Source organism: Pogoniulus pusillus, chromosome 22 (assembly GCF_015220805.1).
Source record: "Pogoniulus pusillus isolate bPogPus1 chromosome 22, bPogPus1.pri, whole genome shotgun sequence".
In the NCBI taxonomy this organism is placed as follows: Eukaryota; Metazoa; Chordata; class Aves; order Piciformes; family Lybiidae; genus Pogoniulus; species Pogoniulus pusillus.
This window is the reverse complement of record NC_087285.1, coordinates 6,736,414-6,762,085: the sequence shown is the minus strand read 5'-3', so window position 1 is coordinate 6,762,085 and position 25,672 is coordinate 6,736,414. Positions and strand designations below refer to the sequence as shown.

The 25,672-nt window shown below is 37.4% G+C and overlaps 1 protein-coding gene across 34 annotated transcripts in view; it reads right to left on the bottom strand.

Moving 5' to 3' along the window:
* Positions 1 to 25,672, bottom strand: part of TENM2 (teneurin transmembrane protein 2) — a 1,869,083-nt gene that overhangs the window by 988,830 nt on the left and 854,581 nt on the right. Inside the window, exon 1 of one of the 34 annotated variants that reach the window (XM_064161574.1) lies at positions 3,713 to 3,732. The exons of the other annotated variants lie outside the window; for them this stretch is intronic. The gene's annotated coding sequence lies outside the window, so the exon portion shown is untranslated. Of the gene's footprint in view, positions 1 to 3,712; positions 3,733 to 25,672 lie in introns of those variants that run through there. 34 annotated transcript variants of the gene reach the window in all.

Genomic DNA, 25,672 nt, shown 5'->3' with positions numbered 1-25,672 from the left:
TTTGCTTTTATCAGCATTAAAATACTCAAAATATGCAAGTGGTAAAACTGATTTTGAATGTATTGTGAATAGAATTTTGATAAACAAGACATTGCACTGTCACTGGAACAACTGTGAATACAGTCAGGTGAGCAGCCCTAGGACTCATGCAACAGTGTGAAAATTCTGCAGCCGTTCCTCTGCAGCAAGGCATTTTGTTGAAAAAGATCATTCCAATAACTGGTTATAAGCACACCTATCTCAGTGCAAATTCCAATATGTTAACAATGGTGGTAGTCAGGAGAAACCCAACTGCTAACACTTTTCAAATTATTTAAGCTCCTACCAATTACAGACATATCCCTCCTGGTTTTGCTATTGTGCAATCTGATCACAGAATTTCTTACATTGGAAAAGACCTTCAAGATCATCGAGTTCAATCATTAGTCATCAGAGACACCAAAATCAGAGGTACATCTGAAACTATATGAAAATTGGTTAAAGATTTTTACACTTTCCCTCTACTGAATAGAAACACCACCAGTAGTTGAATACAAACTTCCTTTTAAGATCATCCTAATGGCATCACTAGACTCAAAATTCTATACCAAAAAAGCATGTCTGTATTCTTTTTCTTTCTAGGTATGCTATGCTGGTGACATTTACCAGCTGAAGGGTTGCAGAAGGAGAGTTGGTGGATCTCAATATGCTATGATTAAGCAAACATCTTTTAAAGTATTGTATTTGTTACCGTCCATTTCTTTTTCTATTACATGACTCAGCTTTTACTTTACTTTCACTGATTTCTAAGTTATAATGGTTCACCTTCAGGAAAAATATCAAATAACTATGACACTTCTGCCTGGTGTCTCAAATATGGGCACAGACATTAAGAAAGGTAAAAGTGGTCAGAGAAAGCTAAGAGGGAAATGCAAGCGGGGAAAAAAATAATTCAAAGAGAAAAAAATACTTTTAGCTGAAATCAGTCATAAGCAAGCACAGTCCAGAACTGCATGTTTACAATGCTTTTCCTAATCTTGGTTGCAATACTGGCCAAGCTGGGTTTTGCCCACCTTGGATGATTTCCTAGCAGGCTACATTTAAAAGTTGTTTGACCATCCAAGTTTTCTCTTTTGACAAATGCTTCCATAAATGCTAACAGACTTCAATGCTACTTCTTGTTTTGCCTTTGTGTGCAAAAAGAGAACATCCATGCATGCAAGTGATTGCTTCCAAGGCCTTCTGGTAGACACAGGAACATCTGTGATAGGCAAGGCAGTGCAATTACTACACAACGGAAATAATATCTTACCGCTACAACCACCAAACCATCAGAGGCTTGATGATATTTGACCTAGGAGAAAAATCAAGTTGCAATCATATCCATTCAGATATGACTTTTCCTGTAGTACATTCTTAATGCCATTTACTTCATGCCATGTACAGACGAAGGTTTTCATCCACTATGCAAAATATTGCAGGGACTGTTTTTCTGGTGTTGTTTTTTTAATAATATTAAAAAGGCATTTGTGTTCTTATAGCCATAATGATATTTGGTTAAAATCTTCATAGCAAAAGGTGGGTGCTCTTTTAAAAAAAAAACAAGCATTATGCTTTAGGTTAAATCATTTCACCTGCTGTGAACAATTACCATTTTTGGTGTGCTAGTTTGAAGCAGGCTAGAATGTTTTGGTGAGAAAAAGTAGATCATAGACTGTAAAAGGAAAACAACGGTGATGTCTACTTCCCTCGGAGTCTCGCTGAAGGACAAATGTAAACATTAGATAACACTCTCGCCATCTTTGTCACTCTCTGGCTGGGCTCTGACTGAGCTGCATCTCCCTAACCTCACTTTCCACTCACCTTTGCTTCTTAACCTCTTGGCTGAACCTCTATTCTTCCTTAGGACTGGGGTAAGGTTGAGAGGGACAGGGGAAAGGTGCAGGGGTGGTTGAGAGCCCCTCCTGGGGCCTCAGGTTTCTGGGAGGGGAGTTGTGTTTCTGTCTTACCTTTTACCTTGTATATTTTTGTATATAACTGTATATATTGTAAATAGCTACTTGTATATTGTGCTAGCTGTAAATAAATAGCTTCATTTATATTCCCAGAGCCAGCTAAGACTAGTTGGGTATTTCCAAAGTGTGTGGCGGGGCAGGTAACACCCAAACCATCACATTTGGCTACTGAGCACAGCTACTGGCTTAGTAAAACGGTCATGGAGACATTCACAAAAAAGTCATTTTTCAGAACAGTCACAGGCTGAATTCTTAAGAAATCATCAATAGACATGCAAAGGCTACTCAGACCTACTAGAATGTATCCAAATTCCAATTTGACTCTCAAGTTTTAAAGGATGTCATTCATGGTTAACAAACTGGTGACAAAGCTCTGAGCACACAACTCTCATACACGTAAATGCATCTCCTTGATGGTTAGCAGGGCCACTACTACAGCTTGCAGCGGTTTTCTTTGTGCCTGCTAGAGTACCTATGATTACAGAGTATATTCCATGATTTTACCTCAAACATCATCATCTCAACTTTCACTTTCAGGGTAACTTCCTGTGCCAGGATCCCTGTATGATATGGTATAGACAGATCTGCCTGCAAACAAATACGTCTCAGGAGCAGTCAGAAGACCTAGAATGCTATCTTAACACTTGCATAGAAGATCTCCAGCGAGAGTCCCTTTCAGACCGTAACAGTAAGAAATACCAGCCTGGTGTGATGGCTGAGGGTCTGAGAAGTGAAGAATGAGAGGCAACATAGAGGACTACAGTCAGGGAACCATAGGAGATAGGACACCGACTTGGACTGGAGACTCCATGGCTATAAACATCTCACTAACATACAGCTAAAGAAATGCAGACTTGGAGCTTGGCAAGAGTGGTTTAGGAGTAGCAAAGGGAACAAAGAATTACCAAACGTATGTAAAAGTAACTGAAACACAGGGAAAATACAGCAGAAAAGCACTATTCAAGTAACTTGTTATGCACTGTCTGGAAATGCCACTAGTAGTACCCACTGTTCTTTAACTGTTTGTCACCTGTTCCATCAACTCTGGTATGCGAGAGCACATTGTAACAAAGAGCCGTTGACTTGAAGCACTTCTGACAACGCAGTTACACAGAAGAGCTGGACTTCTCCAGTTCCTTCAGTATTGTTTGATAAACAATGGTGCAGCAGCTGTACAGGTTTCAAGTGCAGGCAGTGGCAACTTTAAGTAGCACAGCTTAATATAAGCACAAAATCTTTCTAGTTATATAATACCAAGTTAGCACAGCTGAACTGCATTGCCAAGGTATAATACCAAGTATGCTTTGGAATTCAGTGGTAACGGAGTGTTTACCAGGTGACACTTTAACTTGCAGTGAACAATACAGGTTACCTGTGACATTTCCCAAAAAATTGGCTAATCTCCAAATGAAGAGCAGCAAGTTCCAGGTTATTTCTGAAGCAGTCAGAAATAACAAATGGCAAATGCTGGTTTATACTACTGCAAGCATGTTTTCATATTGCATGCATGACACTGTCTGAAAAAGTTACTTCTACTTTCTGGAAGCTTCATGTCTGATAGTTCTACAGTGTCTACGATTACCCAAATGAAAGGAGGGAAAAGCCCCCACCACACAATTCTAGGGTTTTGCACACACCTCATTATGTGTAACTTATATGGTAATTTCAACTTGAATCAATATTAAAATTATATATGCAGAACAGCTAATAGAACTTACAATATTTATCTCCTCTTCATCATGATAATGAACATCATTGTTTGATTCTGTAATTAAACCAAAATTAGGAGGTGCTTAAAGAACGTTGCATGAAACGCCCACAGTGGTTTTTAGCTGGATGACACACAGACCATTGGTTCACTCAATTCACTCATAGCCTCAACTATTTTACATTTTCCTGGGAGTTATTCATTACTTAGTTTGCACAACAATGTTTAAGAGTTAGTATTACATTAGCTCAGATAATTGAAGTTTTTGAAGTCTTTAAAAAACATTGCTAAACTCAAAAAAGAGATATAGGAAGTCTAAATAAGTACTTCAAAGCAGCAGCTGCACAGCCCTTTAATTAAGTCAAATGTTTCAGATGTATTTTATCCCAAATGAGTATAGAGTTGGGTACAGGAATGTGTATTTTTCACATGTGAAGTATTCAGTAACAGGGAAAATGATCCTTAATGCTTTAGAATACACTATTCACAGATAATAAACATAGACATTAATGCAATGAAAAGGATCCAAGAACCTCACTTTACATTTATAAACATGTTCAGCTTGGCAATGCAAATAGCATCCCTTATACAAACGCCAGGTATCAGCAGTGGAAAAAAAACACACCACTATTTGCATCTTACTGAGCACTCACTACATGAAAGTATTTTAACAACTAAGGTAGCAATTAGCAGGTTACCCCAACAAAACAAACAGAAGACAATTCTGCACCTTCTTTTCCGAAAGGAACATCTGTATGATGAATGCAAAGATACAAACAGTGCTTTAATATATGTAGTGTTATTGACTGAAATGGGAAAGAACAAGCTTTTTGTTTTGTTTTTTTTTTTTCTTCAGTTACCATTTGTTTGTTTCAGAAAGCTCCTGTGTCTCAAAAAAAAAAAGTAAGTTTAACCATCTTGAACAAAAAAGAAGATGAAAACCTCCACAAATGCAATATACAGAGGCTCCAAAAGATGGTTTGAAAAACAGACAAACAGGCCACAGAAATGGATTTCAGTAAAATTGAACTAAGTGACAAATATTCATATTAATGTTGAATTGGTCTGATCATGTTTTAAAAGACTGTTTTTATTCCTGCTTTCAGAGATATGTAGCATCAACTAGCTATGCCTTTGGGGCCTATCTGGAAAAAGTTCACATTAAAGCAATTTACAGGCTCATCTACTTAAACAGAAATCAAAATACCCCCAACGAAACACCAAGCAAATAAAAGCCAAGAGCTGGATTTACAGAAAATTTATCTGAAGTTTATGCTGTGTTTGTTGGAATGATACTTTTCATAGATGCAACCAAGAGAAATAAGGCACAGCTGTGACTGTGGTTACCTTTTTAACCAACCTCTGTCCCAAAACAGAAATAAAAGTAATAACTAAATAATACAGAAGCAGATAGTGCTGACAAAACTATATATAGCATCAAGACACTGGAAGACATTGACAGTGGACAAGTAACACCATCCAGGACAAATTGCTCAATACCAGTTTCTCAATTGCCATCAGCTCTCAAGCTAACCACCTGAAACTTTCAGTCCTTCTGTAGTGACCACAATAAAGCACTACTGTAATCTCAGCATCACTTCTCACCAAGAAGCGGAAATGTTCATTACAGAATCTCAGTGACACCAATTTGGCAAATTCAATTAAAGAGCAAAGCTGTTAGCAGAGGATAGTTTACACTCACCAATTATGATCATTTTTGACAGTGTTACAGGATCATAATCAGTCTAATGGCTTTTATGGATTTTAATCTTTCACAGACTGGTTTAAAATAATAAATCTGCTTTTAAATATATGGACTTGTAGTGGGCCCATATTACACATACAGAAAAACACAAATTCTCACTCTGCGCTACTTTGAAGCTAGCTAGAATGTTTTGGTGAGAAGTAGAAGATTACAGGCTGTGAAAGGGAAGCAATGGCTATGTCTACTGCACTCATAGGCTTGATGAGAGGTAGAAGAGCAATAGTCCAAACATAGATAAAGCAGTTGCTTTCTGTCTGGGATGTGGACTGCATTTTTCTCTCTAACCTAACTAATCCACCTGCTTCCTACCCGCCCTGGCCGACCCTCCATTCCTCCTTGGGCACAAGGCAACATCTGGGATAAGATAGAGAAGAATGGGAGAAGGTGGAAGGGTGGTTGGGAGCCCCTCCTGGGGACTCAGGTTTCTGGGAGGGGAGTTGTGTTTCTGTATTATCTTTCACCTTGTATATCTCTGTATATAACTGTATATCTATTGTAAATATCTGCTCATATATTGCGCTAAGCTGTAACTATAAGCTTCATTTCATTTCCAGAGCCAGCTGAGTCTAGTATGGGTGCTCTCCAAAGTGTGGGGGGGACAGGTAACACCCAAACCACCACACACTCACAACTGTAGTGTGAATAGTATGTACAAATAATCCATATGTAACACAGACAGCCTACAATGTAATTGTGTTAGATTGAGTTACAGGAGCTGCTCAGTATAGCTACATTAACTAGAGGATCTTTTCCACGAATCTTATGTAAGTAGGAAACTTTCTAATTAACCTCAAACATTTGAACTATTCCATGTTTTAGTTTCAGAATCTCCATTCAGCTCTGAGTATCTTGTCTGGCATCTGTCTCACTGGACAAGTGTCACAATCCTCTTCTCTTCATTTTCTTATCTTCATCTCATTTGCCTGCCCATTTGAGCTAGTTAGCTGAAATCAGTTTAATGGTTATGGGCCCACTCTTCCTAAACATTTGGAAGCTGTGGATAATCCTCTACTGGATTATGCAGGTGTCATCTGCTAATGCTTAAATCTATCAAGGCTGCATTACACAGAATTTTTGACAAGAAAGTGCTTTTGCTCCACTCCATCTCTACCAACATTTTTCAGAGCCCTAGGAATTCTTTCTGCAGTTTCTCAGGCATCCCAGTTTCTACAGGAAGCAGTAAGTTTTCCCAACATGTCATCTTGAATTCAATGTTTGGGGTATGTATAGCTCAGAGAACCAGAACTGAAACTGCTAACTCACATTCCTCTCTGCTGATCGCTCCACAATTTTAGCCCTTTGGCACTTTTTCTTGACCCCACCAGTGGCAAAATCTTCAATGGCAGGACTATCTGCTACTCTTGTAAAAAGAAAGAAAAGTCGTAGTTCATTCAGACTTTATGCCCAAGGGATACTGTAGCAGCTGTGCAGGTATAATTGCTAGGCAATGACAGGGTACAAGCAAAAGGCCAAAGATGTGCTGATTCAAGCACAGCCTTTAACCAGTCCTTCATATTACAAGGCATGTCTGACAGTTGTTGGAAGTGGGAAACACAATTCAGATCAAATAACGAAACACTAATATAATGTCAGGAGGTGAATATGAATGTTTACCACAGAAACACTAAAAAACAGCCAACCCCAAAACCACCTAAGAAACAACGCACAGAAGCAGGAATTAAAGCAAACCCATCTCAACGCATTACAGTAATCACAGGTCAGGGTCCAGTCCCAGCCTCTCTGTTTATAGTTCTTTACTTTTGGGTACAGTGAGACATAGTCAACTATAACAAATGACAACTGCTTTTTCCACAGGCTAGACTCAAACAGCCTCTTATGATGATCAGCATGGCTTACAATATAGTTCATCTGGATTCATGCACAGCACATGACTGATTCTGATCAACATTTTAGGAGTCACACTCTTTTCAGCTAAAATTGATGACACCTCAGAATTTTTATCCTTCTTTTCTTTTTCTTATTTTTTTTCCCCAAGCAGTGTTTTTCTCAGCTTTGAAAGTCTGTGTTCTCAATTTTTATGTTTTGCCTCATTGCTACAGACTTCCAGCCTTAGAATTAAGAATGCTGTACAGAATGTTGTGTTTGGGTACCTGATGTAAACGGGGAAGCATGTTTCTGCATACTGTATGTATAGCAAGTCACAACTTCAAACATTGCAGCCTCAAGCAACAGGTCACAGGAATACCAACATGATATTGAATAATTATTTCTTACATATTTTACCTAAGATTACTACTATATATTCATCCTCATACTAATATTAAACAAATACAAAATAATTATTAATAAATTATCTAGATAGCATGATAAATAATTTCAAACAACAACTTCAGATAATAGTACTTCATTCAGAATAATACTGTCACCCTTGAAAAAAAACAAACCAAAGCCAAAACAACTAAGTTCTAATGTGCATGAAACAACTCTGGCATTACCAAAATGAAGCATTAAAAACTTCAAGAAATGCACAGTAAGGTCCAAGATTTAACCAGAACTCGTACAAATAAAATCAGTCCTCGTCACTCTTCCTTTGCAGCGGCCTCTGTTTTCATGTGAGAACTGCACCCTCTCCTGAGTACCACAATCAAACCATGTTCAGTCATTACTATGTTTGCACTATTGAAATCAAGGTAACTTTATGCTCTTAAGCAACATGATCACCTGAATATTGCACTTGAACAAAACAAGCAAATAGAGTGTCATAGTGTAAATTCCAGACAAGAGTGAAAGTAGTTCCATGGAAGAAGCTTTATATATTTTGATCAACAGAAGAGATGGCAGGGTACCTACCATGTAAAACCTACCATCTTATTTTCATTTTTTAAGTTCCTTTCCTTGAGTCCCTCATACCCTCAATTCCTGATTGTTTTAACTAAATCTGAAACTTGCTTTCCCCTTGCTGTAACATTTCTGAGTGATATTAACACTAGAGAGTTAATTCTGGACTATTTAAAAACAAAATAGTAATAGAAAGTTGTTTCTCTCATGTCTTCTCCACATCTTAGAGGGTGATTTGAATCAGGGTTTCTTTTTGCCCTGCAGTGGTATATAAGGCTGCAGCTCTAATTAGCACTCTTAAATGGAACATCGACAGAAACAATTGTTTTAGTAAAGTTCAGTCACTGCATCAATTTACAAGCAAAGGCTATATAAAACCACTGAAACATAAATCTTTAGTGTTGCAGTGTCTTACCAAATCCGCAGTAAAACAAACATTACATAAACAATAACACTATATGTAGTTTTTTTCATAGCAAGACAGTGATACTGCACAGAAAATCCAAAATGATCCTGTACCAATCCAATGTCCACTCAACAGCACCTAATCTCTTCCATTGAATGAAAAGCCAATATGGGCTACATTCTGCTTAGCTGCTTCAAAACTGCAGAAGGCAACACATCCACTAAACTTACCTGTGTATTTCAGTTGCACCCAACCAAATCCCCCCAAATGATCAAGAAGAGGGCCCCATCCCCTCACGTAGTAGCCTGAAACACACAACTAGCCATACAGACTTAAATTAAAGCATTCCCAGTTCCTGACAGCATATTGATAATCAATCTCATGTGCTAGAACTCCCTGGACACTCACTCGACCCCCTCAAGCACAGGCAGAAAACTCCTATTTCATAATGCATTCCCCAGCTGCTGTTTGTTTCATTTCTCCTGGTCTGTACAAAGATGTTAACTATTTTTTAGTGGATTAAGAAATGCAAAATATGGTGTAACTGCAGTGTTTTTTCATTTCAGTACCAGGATGTCACAGTGCAAGCAGACTTATTTACTTGGCCTATAAATAAATCAAAGTCACTTCTGTCTCAATGAGCAATAGAAACTGAAAAATTGTTTATGAGTAAAAGGCTAAAAATGGTGATTTTTACCCTCTCCTTTCACTTGGACATTTCAGCCAGAACTACCAGTTCTCTTCAGGGGAGACAGTAACCAGTACAACAGCTAATGCTATCCAAACTTTTATCTCTCTGTGACCAGCTGACTGGAAACACCAAGATCACTCAAAGAAACTTATCCTCGATTTAAGGGGGGAAAAAATTTCCTTTTGTGACTATGTGCATTTTCTGCAAGTGCAACAGCATCTAAGCAGTAAATAACTAATAGGAACCTAAGCACACTTTGAGTAAAATAATATTTTAAAAGCAGCAGAGAAAGAGATGTGTATTAGCAATAATTTTTTGCTTTCTCTTCAGAACTCAAGAAGCAAAACCAGAACTGAAATCTAGATCTCATTCAACTAACAGGTCTACAGTCTAGTACACTTACCAGTTGTTGTTGGTTTTTGGTTTTGTTTGTTTGCTTTTTTTTTTTCCAAGTGCAAGTCTAAAATGTACATTGTATAGAAAAACAAATGAACAGCCCCCACAACAACATTCTTCAGAAAAGAGGACCTCACTTGTGGAAGTGATTGGAAGACAATGAGAAATCTTCTGTAAACTGACCAACTGGAATACTTTCCAGACCAAAACTGTAGAGACTTGATCATTTCCCCATCTTTCCACTCAACCTAAAATGAGTAGAAGACAAAGCCACACTTCAGTACAATGCCCAAATTATCAGTTAATCAGGGGACAGATAGGAATGTTGCCTTTCTTGGTGACACAAGAAATAGTCTTCTGAAAGAAGAGATCATCGGGAGGGAAACTACATGCAAAGCTTGGTATTCTACAGCACAACTGTTAAATTATGTTGTGGATAGATGAGACATTCTGGATTATCTTGGAAGTCTCTTCCCATCTGGTTGATTCTATGACAAGTGAATAAGCAACTTGATTGAGTTTCATAAAAGTGTAACATCAGGAAATACCTATAAAGGATTAAAAAGAACCACCCCATAGAACAACCCACAAGCAGCAAACCTAGATTTGTTAAATGAGCATTCGATAAACTGGGAATATTAGGGCACACTACCTTTTCCTGTCTCCCAAACAGCACTAAGTCATCTTCCGGCAAATGATTCTAACATTCAGTTTCCACCTGATAGATCATCTTACTTGTACAATCCATTTCAGAGACATAACTTGTTTTCTTTGCTAAGATTTCATTTCCTCCCATCTCAGAACTTGATGAAATCTATTTCTTAGTCCCTCATCTCCTAGTGAAAGCTGACAACAAGTATCAGACAAAATGTAGCTGTCCCATATGAAGTAATTCATTTCTGTCAAAGATTAGATTTTTTTTTTTCCTTTAACATAAGATGACTGATATTGTTCTGCAAGATCCAAAAGGGACAATTTAACCTCTTCAATACCAACAGAGCTTGAAGATCTGCTTTTCTTCTTAAAGCACATTGCCCACCGAGTGACAGCAGGTAACTGAGATGGAAGCCACTGAAAGACTGTGAGTTTCCTTCCATTTCATTTCAGATTTGGCCTCACTACTTCAGTCCTAGCCAAATATTTCCTACTATAGACTATCCTACAAAATATTATTATTAATTGATTATACATCTAAGCAACTCTAACGAGATGAAACTTATTTTCTGCTCTCTGTCTATAACAGAGCTGTGAGTGGGAAGCACTGTGGAGCAACTGTGGCCAGCTGGCAGTTACCTCAAAGGTGAAAATCCCAGTAATTATGTGAAGGTGGTGGTGAGCATGGATTAACAGGTCCACAGAACTGTGCTCCTAAAGAACTTCTGAGCTCAGAGACCATTTATTGAATAGTTTACCTACTCTCCCTCAGCTGAGGCCTGCTGTTTGGAGCCGAGAACTGTTCACGTTTGACTGAAAATACAATAGACTGAAGGGATCCTACAGCAAGGCTGAATAGAGACTTTTGGTAAGGGTGTCCAGCAATAGGACAAGAGGGAATGGTTTGAAGCTGAGGGAGAGTATGTTCAGACTGGATCTTAGGAAGAAGTTCTTCAGTACAAGGGTGGTGAGATGCTGCTATGGGCTGCCCAGGGAGGCTGTGGATCACTCTTACTGGGCGGTGCACAAGGCCAGATTGGATGAGGATCAGCAGAGTCTAGTTGAGAGACCTCCCTGCCCATAACAGGGAGGTTGGAGTAGATGATCTCTAAAGTCCCTTCCAATCTAAGCCATTCCATGAGAACTCAATGATGATGATTCGGGGTGCATGGGGTGACTTACAGTGCTTGGTAAGGGCTGACTTGGGTGCTGTGGAGGTCTTCGCTCAGAGCCAGAAGTGGGAAGCACTGTGGAGCGGCCGTGGCCAGCTGGCACTCAACTCAGAGGTGAAAACCCCAGCAATTATGTGAAGGTGGTGTTGAGCATGGATTAATTAACAGGTCCACAGAACCATGCTCCTAAAGAACATCTGAGCTCAGAGGGAATTTCTTGAATAGTTTACTGATTCTCCAAGGAATAGAAAACAACAGGCTAACTTGCAGATAAAGGAAAAAACTCAGCACAAAACAACCTCATTTAAATGACTGAACTCCCTCAGGACTCTTTGGCAAAGGGAAAGTCTGGTGATGAAATCTGCTGAGCATGCCACAAGAGCAAGCATAACATATTATTTAATTAATAACACTTAATTGAATTGTATTTTACAGATGGACACTGAGAATAACAAAATAGATGTGAGGAAAAATTGACCTTAAAAACTTTTCCCAGAGAGATAGATGAAACAGGGAACAAAACATTTTGGTGCTGGCATCTGATGTTTTCCTCAAGAAATAGAGCTTGATGCCAGAAATACTCAGGAATCAGTGTTTGAAAGGTTAATTAGATTCTCCAGAAGCATTTCAATTACAGGAATGAGACATTATCCCATTTAATATGTATCCCAACACATCCTATTTGTTTCAGATTTTCTCTGCACAAGCTTTTTCTTTTGTAGATAAGTGTTATTAATCATAAGGTGTTCTGACAACTTCATTTTTACAACTTGAATCACCTGTGGAGGCAAAAGGCTACTCTAATCAAGATTTTTAGTTGGAGTTCTTGACTTCCTCCTCAGCAACAGAAATCCTGCTCTATTAAAGGAACCACAGTAGCCCAGAAGTGAATTATATGCTGCGTTTCTCATATCAAACCCTAAATCTGAATTCTGCAAGATGAAGACCCAAGATACCCTCTGAGTAGTCATGAATTATACACAGAGCTGCCCAACCTTGTTAACAGCACAGGATCAGTCATGCAGAAATTTTGATACATAGTGCACTCTCTGGATTTCATTCTAGATTCAAATTACGTAGAATTAGATGTAGTTATTCAGGCAGTTGTGAGATTAGAGCTGCTTCATGTTTTGAAGACCAATTTTCTTTCTGAAAACATAACTTTACCAGGAACAGAATATTTTGCAACAATATTCCAATTTTTCGTCATTCTGAATTATTAAGTGCAAGTAAGGAGGGTGAAAATATTTAGTTTGCATTTGACTACTTCAATTTCAACTGAATTTCTGCAAGAGCAAACTAGTTAAAGTTGTTTTATGAACTTCCAGTACAAGTCAAATCAACAACTCTGAAACATTAAAAATCCATAGCAGATAAGTAAAAGGAAATGAAAAGAGTTTTGAGAACAACTTGTGCACCATTTTTTTTGTCCAAGACAACATGTCATAGGATTTGTGTTTTGCTGGGTTTTTTTCCTTCTATATCCATAAGATTAATTTATAATTTTGCTCCTGAACTCAGTAATGGCAGTTTCCCACCCAGTGTCTTCAAAATATTGTTTGTGAGATATCTTATCTCACAAACTGATACACTGAAACGCACTGGGCTTTACACAGTATCTATGTTTTTGCTGTATGCCTTTTGGGGCTTTCTCATATGTGTTATTCTGAAAACATTTGCAAGATGAGTTTTCCTCAGACTGCTCATATCCAAACAAAATTTGGCAATACTGAGCAGTTTGGCGTAATATCTCTTGTGTTTCACAGAACTACAGCAGTGAGACTAAGTTAGTACTCATTCATTCAAATAGTGATAGTTCTGTTGTGTTCAACAGCAGTAAGATTAGATCTATGTTAATAGAATCCAAGAAACCATGCTTCTGAAAAAAAGAAAGGAAAAAAAACCTTTTTTTTTTCTGGTGATGTTTGCTGCATTTTCCAAACTGACTGGAAACTAAAGCAAGCTTTGTGCAAAACAAATAAAAATGACAAGAATCTCTTTCTTGGCTTTCTGATAGCTAGGAGTTCAGCCACTTACATGTAGTCTTAGGAGATGAATGAACAATGGATTCAGTAAGTACGTACATCAGCGAGCAGACAAATAGTACTTAAGAACCTAAAAGGTCTGCTAGAACTATGAGACCTGAGGTTTCTCTAACTGGTAGTTCACAAACAATCTAAGTATAGGAACTGCAGGCTTTGAAATGGAAATAACAGATTTCCTTTATCTTCAATTTTACCTTTATACAAGATCGGAAAGTTTTGTTTGCTTTCTTAAGATAACTCATGCCACCATTTTAAGATGACCAAAAATTCCCTCTATTCTCTTCATTCATCTCATCTCCTAATCAATCCTTATCAACACCACAAGGCCCCTCCATGTGGTCATCAAAAGGAAGCGTTTCTCGGGTTTCAGAATTTAACTTCAATTAACTTTTTCAATTATTCACTCATTTTCATGTCTGATGTCGGTCTATAATCCAGGTTATAGTTTCTGATCAATTATTTGATGTAACTGTAAAAAAAAGTCTTAATTTGCACCTCATAGAACATTATGTTCTGAGTGATGTAAGGGGTAGCTAATGATAGGAGTATCTCAGAAAAAAAACAGCAAGTGTTCCCTCCGGCTTTAAATCACTTGACAATTTTTGCATAACAATTTAATTCCCAAATTTGACAAGGGAATACTTGGTACTGCTGCAATATTTTGCCAGTTTTAAGTTTCCTGCCAGTAAGGCTTCCCAATTTAGTCCTGAAATCTACAGCTGATTAAGTTATTAAGAAGAACAATGGAGCCTCATGCAACACACTTGAGAAGTTTCACAACCACTTAGTAAGGTAATGGCTCACATTCATACAGGTCTGAGAACAGCAAAGGCACAATGGGATGCCTTTGTTTTTCGAGTTACTCCCCTTGTTCTAATGGGGACCTTTACTATGAATTCTGACTGAGCAGCAGTAACTTGATAGGAACAACAGTCAGGAGTCAATGATGCAAGGTGTAAGTTACGACAGAGGCAAGCGCTTTCATGACCGAATCCATGTTAGTACCTCACATTCACAGAGAGCTTGACTGCAATTGCCACCTGCAAAAAAAGCAATTTGGAAAAGACATTGCAAAGATAAGGTTAATGGAATTTTCCTAAAAGCAACTCCTCAGGGATCCTCTGTTGAAGAACCACTTTCCACTTCGGATCTCGGTTTATTTCAATTATTGCTCTTGCAAATTTAAGCAGGCATTGAGCAATGTAAAGACTAGAAATAATATGCAGCCTTCTTTGAACTCTTAGAAATTAGCCAGCAGACAGATTCAAGTGAAAAGGCCTCAGAATAGCATCATCCAAACAGCACAACTATTTCTTCTTACAAGGAAACTTAGAAGTGAATAGCAGTGTATTGACTTGTTGACTTTCCCATTTCATTCAACATTAAAACTCTTCTGAGAAGGCAAGTATAAGCAGGAGAGCCATGGACCATAGAGCTTACAAAGCCATAGAACAAACAGATACTATGGAAACCAAGCAGATTACAGTGAAACCGGCAGAAATGAATGAGGTCAAAGCCCATCTAATGAGAAAAATGACTCCAGTCACTCAGATGCTTGTAGATAAATATACTACATGTGGTTCCTCTGATTTAATACAAGGCTTACAGAATATTTATACAAAGGGAGAAAATGAAAACACTTTAACTGAATCATTTGTCAAAAAGACAAAAACCCCTCCATGGAGAAGCGTGATGAGAAGTCCCTTTAACAGAATGCTCAAGAGAAATTACATTTTCTAATTTTGAAGCCTAAAAGATAAAACATGGCACAGTGCAACATGATGAGAAAGTTAGAGGCAGCTCTGTTGAAGCTGTACGGTAAGAAATGCAATAGCATTGAAAAAGGATAATTTTAGTACTGTGGTCAAAAAGTAAAGGCTTTTTGAACCAACCAGTGCATGTTGTTTCTTATCCAGGTAATAGAACACAAGCCATTGATTCTGGAGTGTTCTCATCATTTCATGGTACTGAGAGTCTTTCAACTCTATCAGTATGCCTGAAGACCTTGGTTACAACTCTTGTTTTTATCTGTAAGTTAAAGGGGTTCATTGTGCACAAACCCAAGGCATATACAATTAATCTGAATGTCATATACAAACCCATGAAGCTCCTTTTCAGCCACACCAGAGAGAGGATAATGTATATCCTGTTCCTATCAGTTTGCAATAAAACAGTGTTTTGCCTTCAAAATATTTCTGGGAAGTAGTTTCACATATTACATGGATACTCACATGTCTTGTCTGCATTGCTAAGAAATATTCAAGTAACAATGCTTATTTCTTTGCTACTTCATCTGAGAAAGGTCAGTGCTTGGCTGGCATCATATATATGGAAAACATCATGAGCATGTTAGGACTGACAGCTAAGTTTTATCAAGGTTGAAGAAAGTTGAGTGAAAAAAGCAGGTTTGTGAAAGGCAAATCATCTACAAGTTTTTTTATGATGGCTGCTTGTAATATTGAATTTCTATTGTACTTCAAATGGCCTACACCATATCATCTGTATGACTGGATCTCTTTTAAAAGGTGTCTAAGTATAGCTATAAATGGCTTGTCCCTCTGTATTTGGTGTCTCTGTAGCCACACGTGGACAGAACGCTGTAGAATGGATTGCAGTGGGAAAAACAATGCTCCTATTTCTATTTAGGGAAGAACTCTCATCTATTCATTTATCAGTATCCACAATCCTGAGCTTTCTGCTGTTTCCCCTAAGAGTTACACACCTTGCCTTTACCCTAGCAAGAAGACAAAAAATAATTATTTCATCCATAATTCCATCTGTATTGGTATGTGAAATATCTAAAGAAATCAGAGTTCAGATTGCATTTGGAATTTAAGGTTGCGTGTGCTGTTTTGCAGCAAGGGACACAGGATTTTTTCTGGCCAGCCTGTGATAGTTTTTTAGAACTTGAAGGAAAGCTCCATATGAACAGAACTGTAATGTTAGCCAACCTGCCAATCAAGACACTAATCCTCTACACATCTTTATCGTCAGGAGACAGATACCTGGAAGCTGGTACACAGAAGATAAAGAGAAACGTTGGACAGAAACCAGAAAACATTCAAAATAAAAGCTAGATGCATATGTCCAGATATGTTTTCCAAAAAAAACCAACAAAACCAAAACAAAAAAACCCACCAAAAATCAAACAACTAAACATCTAAAACTGATACAAAAGAAATTGTACTTCCACAGATTAAACAAACCAAGCTGCACACACATACTTATTGCTGTTGGTACACTCAAAGCAGCCCTTAAGCTCAAAGTACAGTATTTTGCCTTCACTGCCTTTCCAGTCAATAAAGGCACAGTACTCATGCAAAGGGAAATAACTGCATTGGTTAATTTTGCATTATGTTGGTAACCACTGAAAGCAAACCTCTCTAAAGAAGTATGCAATACTTTTACATCCAGCTCTCACATTTGGATACAACAAAAACACAAGCAATCAGATACGCAGGAAAAACTACAGTATAGTATCCAGAACTCAGTAGTCATTGAATACAAAGCATTACTTTCTGTTGTTGTGTGGGATGGAAAGAAATGTAAGGACCACTACAACTCCTCTTTTCCAGTTCTTCCTTTTTCTGAAATTTGGTTTAAGCAATTGACTTTAAATCATTTTCTCAGTCATTTCTTCCTCATCAGCAGTTACCTTTGAACAGACAGCAGTTTTAGTAATGTCATTTGCTGCCAGGATGTCTTGATCTACTGCGTATAGACATACTGTTCATGAAGTTTATTTGTTTTAACCAAAAGAATCAGCTGTAAGACATGTTTGTGCTCAGTAATTCAGTGATAACCTTTTGAAGAACAGATTTACCTTTAAACTATGTGTGAATACTTGTAGTTATGAATGACAACTCTGACTTTTAAAAAAATATTCTTTCAATACTTAAAATTGGCTGGTTCACTAAATGTTCCTGCCAGTGAAGTAATTTGCTGGCATACTGTTGGAAAGCAAATACAGAAGGGGTGTGAATACAGTTGAGGAGAATTCATTTACAAATCAAATGGATGGCAAAGGAAGGGTTACACTCAATGAATTCAACAAAGACACTGTCACAATAAATACAAGAGCATTTGGCAGGAATAACCTTTACAAGACTTGCAACCTCTGTTCTGTAAATATATTCATGTAAGTGAAGTTCCTACTTCTATGCAGAGTTTTATCTGTATCAACAGATGTAGAACTGGCCTACTGAACAGCTTGTAGAGCCAGATCACTAAACTAATACCAACACTTGAAGCCAGAAGTGGAACTGATTTTCTGAAAAGACGCTGTTTTTAAACCTCACCATTGTATAGAACATGAGGTGAAGATACATAATGCTATAATACTATTTTATCCTTCATTATTGGTACTATAATTATTTTTATCAAGGTGTGGGAAAGAAATCTCAAAATGGTTCTGTTTATCTCATATTTCATGTCAGTATAGCAAAGTTTGCTTTCCTACTGACACTACAGAAAGGTATTTTCTTGTAGACCTTGATCAGAAAATCTTTCCAAGTGTAAGAATATGCTGATTTGACAGTTTCAGCAGGGAATTATTTATTTAAAATAAATCATATTCATTTTGAAATCAAGAGAAGTTAACATTTGGAAAAAAGGGACATGAGAAAAAAAACACTCATTCCAAAATGTTTGTTCTGACTTATATTTCCAGTATTTCCATTTCATTAGTTCTCTACATTAAAAAGTTTAGAAACCACAATATCTTTGCAACTCTGTTAACTTCTGATAGACTGCAGCTGGTGTATACGGAGGTACAAGAGAAGCTAATGTGTTGCAAATCTTGCCTGATACCTTTTAATTCAAACAAGTTTTATGTCTGTGTTAAGCAATCACTCTTATATGGAAGACCGCTTCCAGTTGAGTCAGAGAAGATAGTCTAGTCTATCCTCACTTTCTCAGTAAGAATGTCCAAAGAAGGATTATGGCACATTTGGTCAGTACTAAATTAGAACTGGGCTCCAGAGATGAAAGCCTATGGAAAGTCTGTTGAGCTATGAAGTCCACTGCTGTGCTGGTTTATAGAAATCCTATTAGCAGTGTGACTGAGAGGTCAAAAGATAAGATATAGCAGACAGCCGAAAATGCTGGATCAGACAAATATTTCAGACAGAAAAGATACTTCCCTGCCATGTTGTGCTTTACCATGTATTATACATCTAAGAAATACTTTAACTAAAGGGCAATAAATTCATCTTGTGTTGCTGTTCTCTAATATTTGGAGTTAGTAAGATTTTCAAGTGCATCTACGCTACCTACTGGGTCATATTCTGTCATGATGACAGAATCAGAGGGAACCACCTGCTTTTCTAATAAATTCCCTTCAATCACAATGAAGACAAGCAATACGTACTTAGTTCCACAGACCACACTCCTTGCATTCAGTAATACTTTGCAGCTACACAATTTTTTCCTATACCATTTCACAAAGTTCAAATGACATTAGAAATTAACAACTGAAACTATTATATGGCACAGAAAGAACAAAATATGTTCAACGCATATCTGAAGTACGAGGCAAAATCCCAAACAATCCTAGAACATCTACTATTTACTTCAACAGAAAAAAATATTCTTCTCCTATTTCCCCTTCCAATCTCTCTCTATTTTCTGTCAGTCCCACCTGGAGAATTCTTTTCTATGTGATTTCAAATGCCTAAATCAATGTAACTGGAAATTTGAGTTTTAATCACACCAAATAGAAACTAGATAATGCATCTAGATGCAAGAGGAGCACTGACAGACTGCCATGAAGTACCGCTGGAGATCTAGAGATTAGCACAGGAATTGTAGAGTTAAGAAGTTGTCAGAAAAGGAAACCGCTACCTTAGGTATTGAAGATAGACTAAAAGAGCCTCAGCGGTGGAGGTCCTGAAAGGCTTACCTTGAGGGAGCTAGGCAGAAGAGTAAACAATGAAATTCACATTCAGTGGTGTCAGTACTACCAGTATTAAGGTATCTTAGTGTCTATCCTTGTTAATTCACAGTACTCCCAATGTCACTTTGAGGTCTTGATCCCCCAGCCACCTGAAGGAACATGCATATTAGCTTCCTTCTGGACTTAGTTTGTGATAGATTTGACTCCAGACAGGCAGCTTGGATGTGTACCACACTTGGCCACACTAAGATCAAAAGCTCCGTCCAACCTGATTTTGAATGCATCCAGTGATACAATACTCACAACCTCTCTCCAAGTCCTGTTCCAGCCTCTGATGAACCTCTTCATAAAAAAATTCATCCCTACATCCAGCCTAAATATCATGTGTCCTCGTGAAGACTAGATAAATAGACAATGTTCCATTAAGTAATGAAACACTCAATTTTTATGTGACCTACTAAGGATTTTCAGACAACATAAAATAACAAAAAAGGAGAATTTTTAGTGTCAGATGCTATCCACGTGCATTTTTTCTTCTTCTCTGGTAATAGTGTCATAGAAAACACAGCTCCTTTTGGTGCCCATAAAGATGGAAAAGATCAAATATACTCTGCATGCTCTAAATATAATTTAATTATTTTTATTTGCACTAAGTGACAAACCATGTTATTGATGCTGGAACCACTGAAGGATTTCCCTTAGGAAATTAGACTTTATCCCATCACAGACAAATACACTCTCTTTTCTTGAACCATTAATTTAATATCCCTCCTTAAAGTGCTTTTAAAGAATTGTAGTGTTATACTGCACATTGAGTCACTTGCCTGGAAAATGCTTTCAGAGATGAGAACCTAGTATAATTTCCATCTTTTAACGTCTATTTTGCCATTAAATGTGGAGTAACACTTAGTTCTTTCTATAAAAGACTACTACTATCGTTTTGTGTGATAAACTCTGTGTGTGTTATACCTACTCCTCCAGACCGGTAAGAATAGTAGAACAGATAGTAAAATCCACAAGACTATCTTGGCAGCAGAAAATTATTCATTTCTGTATTTTAATGTACTCAGCCACTACAAACACACATCTCTGATTTCCTACCACTCTGCTCTGTATCCTTAGACAAAATTGCAGAAGCATTTTCTGTTGCTCATTAAATATTTCCCCCTATGAAGACATTCTTGCCATTGTGTTTTGTTCTCAGAAGCTGTCCTAGGTTACACCTCCTCTCTCAACTCTATGTGGCTTAAAAGAAAGTATACGAAACTGAGTCTTTAGTTAGGACAGGTAATAGATAGTCCCACACTTCACTTGACATTGACCATGCCCCTGGGACAATTTGTAGCTGTTCCTGAACAAGAACAGACATCCCAAATCAGTATTAACAGAAATGTGGTGTTTGTGCCTCAGTCATAATTTTCTCATGGGCTGTGACTGCAGGGTGCCCTCTTTAGAAAATTGCCTACAGAGCAGTGGATACTGATGCTGTTTAGAAGGGGCACAGGGTGATTTTTCACCTGAAATTCTCATTTGGGAAATTTCCAATACAAGTAAAATCTGGAAATGTAGTGATATGAAACGGGATTTTTTTTTTTTTTTTTTTGGTCTTCAAATTGCAAGTTTCTATAAGTTTCAAGGTCTGAATAGCATGGCTACCAGATGGATAGAGCAGCCAGTACTTTTCTTATGTAATGTCATAGGCTTGATTCTGTACTGATGATTTCAGCTTATGCTGCACTGAAGATAGGGTGGCAGAAACATTTTCCTCACAGTTGCTTGCTGTAAATCAGTATAAACTCTATTGCTTTCATTACATTGTGTGCTCTAGTAACTGGAAACTAGGCTTTATGTCTGCACAGACAGAAAAGCTATTAACAAGAGCTCCTTTTCCCCAGGCAGCACCAGTTAGGAGTTGTAAACCTGAGAGAGACATCTTCAAACCTCTAGGAAAAGCCATCTTACTGGTCAGAGTTAGAATGAAATATTAGGAACCTGACCATATGCAACAAAGAATATAAACAGCTGAAGATGCTCATTTTTACAATATAGAGATGCTTTGCAGGTACAGAAGAGTCAACTGGAATGGTCAGTTTGGTCTAATCTCCCTTGTGGTGTTTGCATGATGTACAGTGCTGTTTCATGTAGATTGTGAAAGTATACACATCACAAAGAATATATACACTCATTCTGACATACGTGCACACATACATCATCTCTCTCTCCGTTTTCATCCCCTTTCATCTGTCTTGCTCATCAGAGATGCACATGCACACCTCAACCAAATGAAATAATTCTCACTGCTTGAGTTGGCTAGTCTTGACTTCAAACTAGTGATTTCTTTTTCCTTCTGTATTCACAGCTATATTTTTTCTCTACAGGACTTAAAGCTTCAGAAGCATGAAAGATAGAATGAAAATAAATTTGAATTCTATATTACAATAAATGTGAATATCAAAAGATTCTTTCACAGCTGTGTGACTGCTGGCATTTGTAAAGAGTCAAAGAATCTTGGAATATAAAAAGGCAGAAACACAGTTGGTTTTTCAATCAAGTGTATGGAGAAAAGGGAAAAGAAAGAAATCTATAGGAACAGCAAGAAGGTCTAGAGGTGGGTGACAGGTAAAACCTATTTCCTTAATTCAAACAGTCATTTCTAGAATCACTTGAGCAGGGGGTTTAGATGAAAGATTGACATATTCAGTTCTACTCTTTAAACTGTGGTTTGCATTTTACGAGCAGTATAAGGAAGAAGATGAAAGATATCCTTCCTTATTCCTGACTTAATGGAAGTGTCTATTTAGGCTGACATTTCATTAAAAAAAAGATACAGGTTTTGTGTAGCTGTTTTTTTGTACTACCAGAACACCTAGGTTTTCTAATCATAAATGAGAACCTTGCTGTGGTAGTGATACAGATGTTGGGAAATGCCTTTGTGTGACCGTCTGCAATGCCATACAGGCAGAATGAGAAAAACTTCTTTAATAGTCCTAGTAAATTCCTGTTTGCAGCTCAAAAATGACAGAAAAAAAATCTCAATGCATTACTAGAAAGTTTCAAGCTTAGGAAGAGAAATCAGACACAAAGGGAGGTGCTGCTGTGTGGTTTACCCTGTCAGCAATCTAATACTATCCAGTACTCTCCTGGGAACAAATATTGCTGTTAATACCAAATCAAATTTTGGATGCAAAAGGAAATAAACTTTCATTTTCTCCTCAAAACAAAGTTCTTAGTGAAGTGCAAGGGAAGCCACGCACCAGGCAATGCCTATGCTCTATTTTATAATCTCTCATTATTTGATTCTTCCTGTTTTCCTACTGCTTCTAATCCTCAAGTCATTCACTCCTTTCATGCATTCACCAGCTTCAAGGCCAACGCTAATTACAATACCTTGTTGCATGCATTTTTATATTCCTAAACAAATCTATGGTCATCACAGGCTCTTATTTTTAAGTAAACAATTCCTACTCTGAAGTTTTCAGCAAGACTTGTGGTTGCTCGGATACAGATCTACCATAATTTGCAAACATTTTGGATATATCCATTTTTAGAGTCCAATCATATCCATTAGAAAAACTTTCTTTTTGATTAAGTGTACTCATTGCAAAAGAATCAAGCAGATCTCAGAATGTGTCCATTTTGATTCAGTCTTCTCTCTGTAAAAGTGCTTCTAAGCCAGCAGAAAATTGGTGGCTCAAAACCCCATATTTTAATTGCAGGGCAGCAATTGTATTTTCTTGTGGGCACGTCAAATAAAAATGTATCATACGGAAATAATATAGTTGCTAAAATATAAAGGTAAATGTCAGTTGGAAAAGAGAGTATTTGATCTGAATCTTCTGTGGACAGTTTGCCCTTTGGATAAGCAGCTACTGTTATTATGAAAAGCTGGAGAATACTTTGCATATACTTTGGTTTTCCATGTAGACCAGTATGCTTCCCAGCACAGTAAAGTGCATTTGTCCCTAAAGCTACAGAGGATAATTGCAGCTGAGCTATTGGATGAAAGTGCCATTTAGGCAGTTACCTGAGTATTTTTAATAACCTGTTCCAAATATTAGGTAAGTGTTATTAGAAAAGTTGTTTTGTGAAAAAGATTTTAAAGAATATAATTGTTACATGTTTAGATATATTTATATATTATATATATGTTTAAAGAATACATATGTTATCCTTACATCACATGGGAGTTTAGTAATGTTCCTTTAAATAAGAATGGTCAGAAGGAAGAGTAATAATATATACTAAGCACAGTTTTTGTTTTACTTAATAGAACCACAGAATGGGTTGGATTGGAGGGGACTTTAAAAATCATCTAGTCTCAACTCCCCTGCATGGGCATAGACACCTCCCTCTAGACCAGGTTGGTCCCTGAAGAAGTCATTCTAATTCCCATTTAAGTCCCTAGCCAAATTCCCTACGCAAGTTCTGTGTAGCAGAGCTTGACAAGGTGCAAACCCTAGAGCTCATCTAGGAAATCTACAAGAAGTACATACATTGTGAAGCAAAATGTCTGAGGCTGAGGTTTTGACAGATTGAGGGACATGTCCAGTTACTGGGATCCCAAACTTTGCCATGACAAAATCAGCTGATTTTGTATTCATAAAGCAATACTTCCAGAAGAATTGCAGGTGCTTTTGACATGGGAACTAAAATAAGACCACACTGAAAAAAAGTATAGTAAACCCTCAGAATTGTTCCTTTCTTTATTTGTGCTTTATATTAATGCTTTGAAGACTTACTTAAAATCTAAATCCTGAACCAGCTTTTATGAAACTGCCTACATCAAACAAAGCTGTTCTCAGTGGGCACATAATTTGAAGCTAGTCATGTCAGAAGGGAAGCTACCCTTTTAGAATGGTAACACCTTAGCTAACTGCTTTTTTCCCTTGATCATCTCTTAAGTGGTAATCTCTAACAAAAAATCTTACAAATTCTATGAAACAGCAATGACATGTCTATCACTATGAGTTGTCCTCAGTAATGCTTCCGGAAAAACAAACCAACCAACCTGTGAAAATTCACCTGAAATGAATTTCTATCCCACACATATCAAGGAACTCAAGGTGGGAAATGCAAAACTGTTTAATTCTTCACCTCCTTTATGAAATGGCCTCTTCAGTGGTTGGCTAAGTGCCTTGCCAATTCAATATCCAAACTCTGTGTGCAGTCCAGGCATGCCCTACACTCACACTGAAGTCTCTGTGAACAAGAGACCTGTTGATCATACTCTCCAGTGCCACTTGGATAATGGACAGAACACCAAGAGAAACTTTCTAAACTCACATTTGTGAGCAACTGCAAAGAAGACAACAACTGCTTTAACATAATGCTTAAAAAAACCTCCAAATCCAGGGAGAATACTTGGCTGTGTGCTTCAGTAGTAGCTGTGTTTTACAACACAGTGTATTTATCATGAAAGTGCAGTGATATTCCTAATGCTTTTTATGCCAGTTTAATCCACACTATACTGCAGTTGTAACAAGAAGCAGCAGTACTTGTGCCCCCACAGGGCTAACACAGCTGCCTAGTAATAATGCTACTCTAATAGCAAATAACTGATCTTTAGTATTATCCCTTTAAGCGATACATTTCATAATGCAACTCTGGGGATAGTGACGGCCTTCCAAGAGCAGACAAAACAGTCCTCTGTAATTTTTCCTATTGTCATTTTCATTCTATCAATTAGAAACAAGCTAAGAAAAATGCATTACAAGGCATAAAACATGAGCAGATAGCCCATGTAGCAACTGCTTATGTAAACTCTAAAATATTTATGTTAAAGTCTTATCATTCTTCATTTTCACATCTTTTGATTTTGCTATTTCTCTGTTCTAGAAAATTAATAATAATCAAAATGTCACTTTAAGTTCAGATTTCTCTTCCACTCTCTCTTTAAACTTAGAGTTTTCTGACACTTCTAGGAAGCTAATCTGACAGTTACACATATCTAGTAATTCATTTAAAATAATTGTTTTTAAAATTATCTTAGGTTACCATTACATCTTTCAACAAACCCATGAACTGTAAATATTATTCATGTGGCATTTCAAACTGAGATTTTAACTAATGACTTTGCAAACTCTAACTGCTGCCATGCTACATCAAATATTCTTTAAACTTTCCATCAAAACATAACCATCTCCCAACGA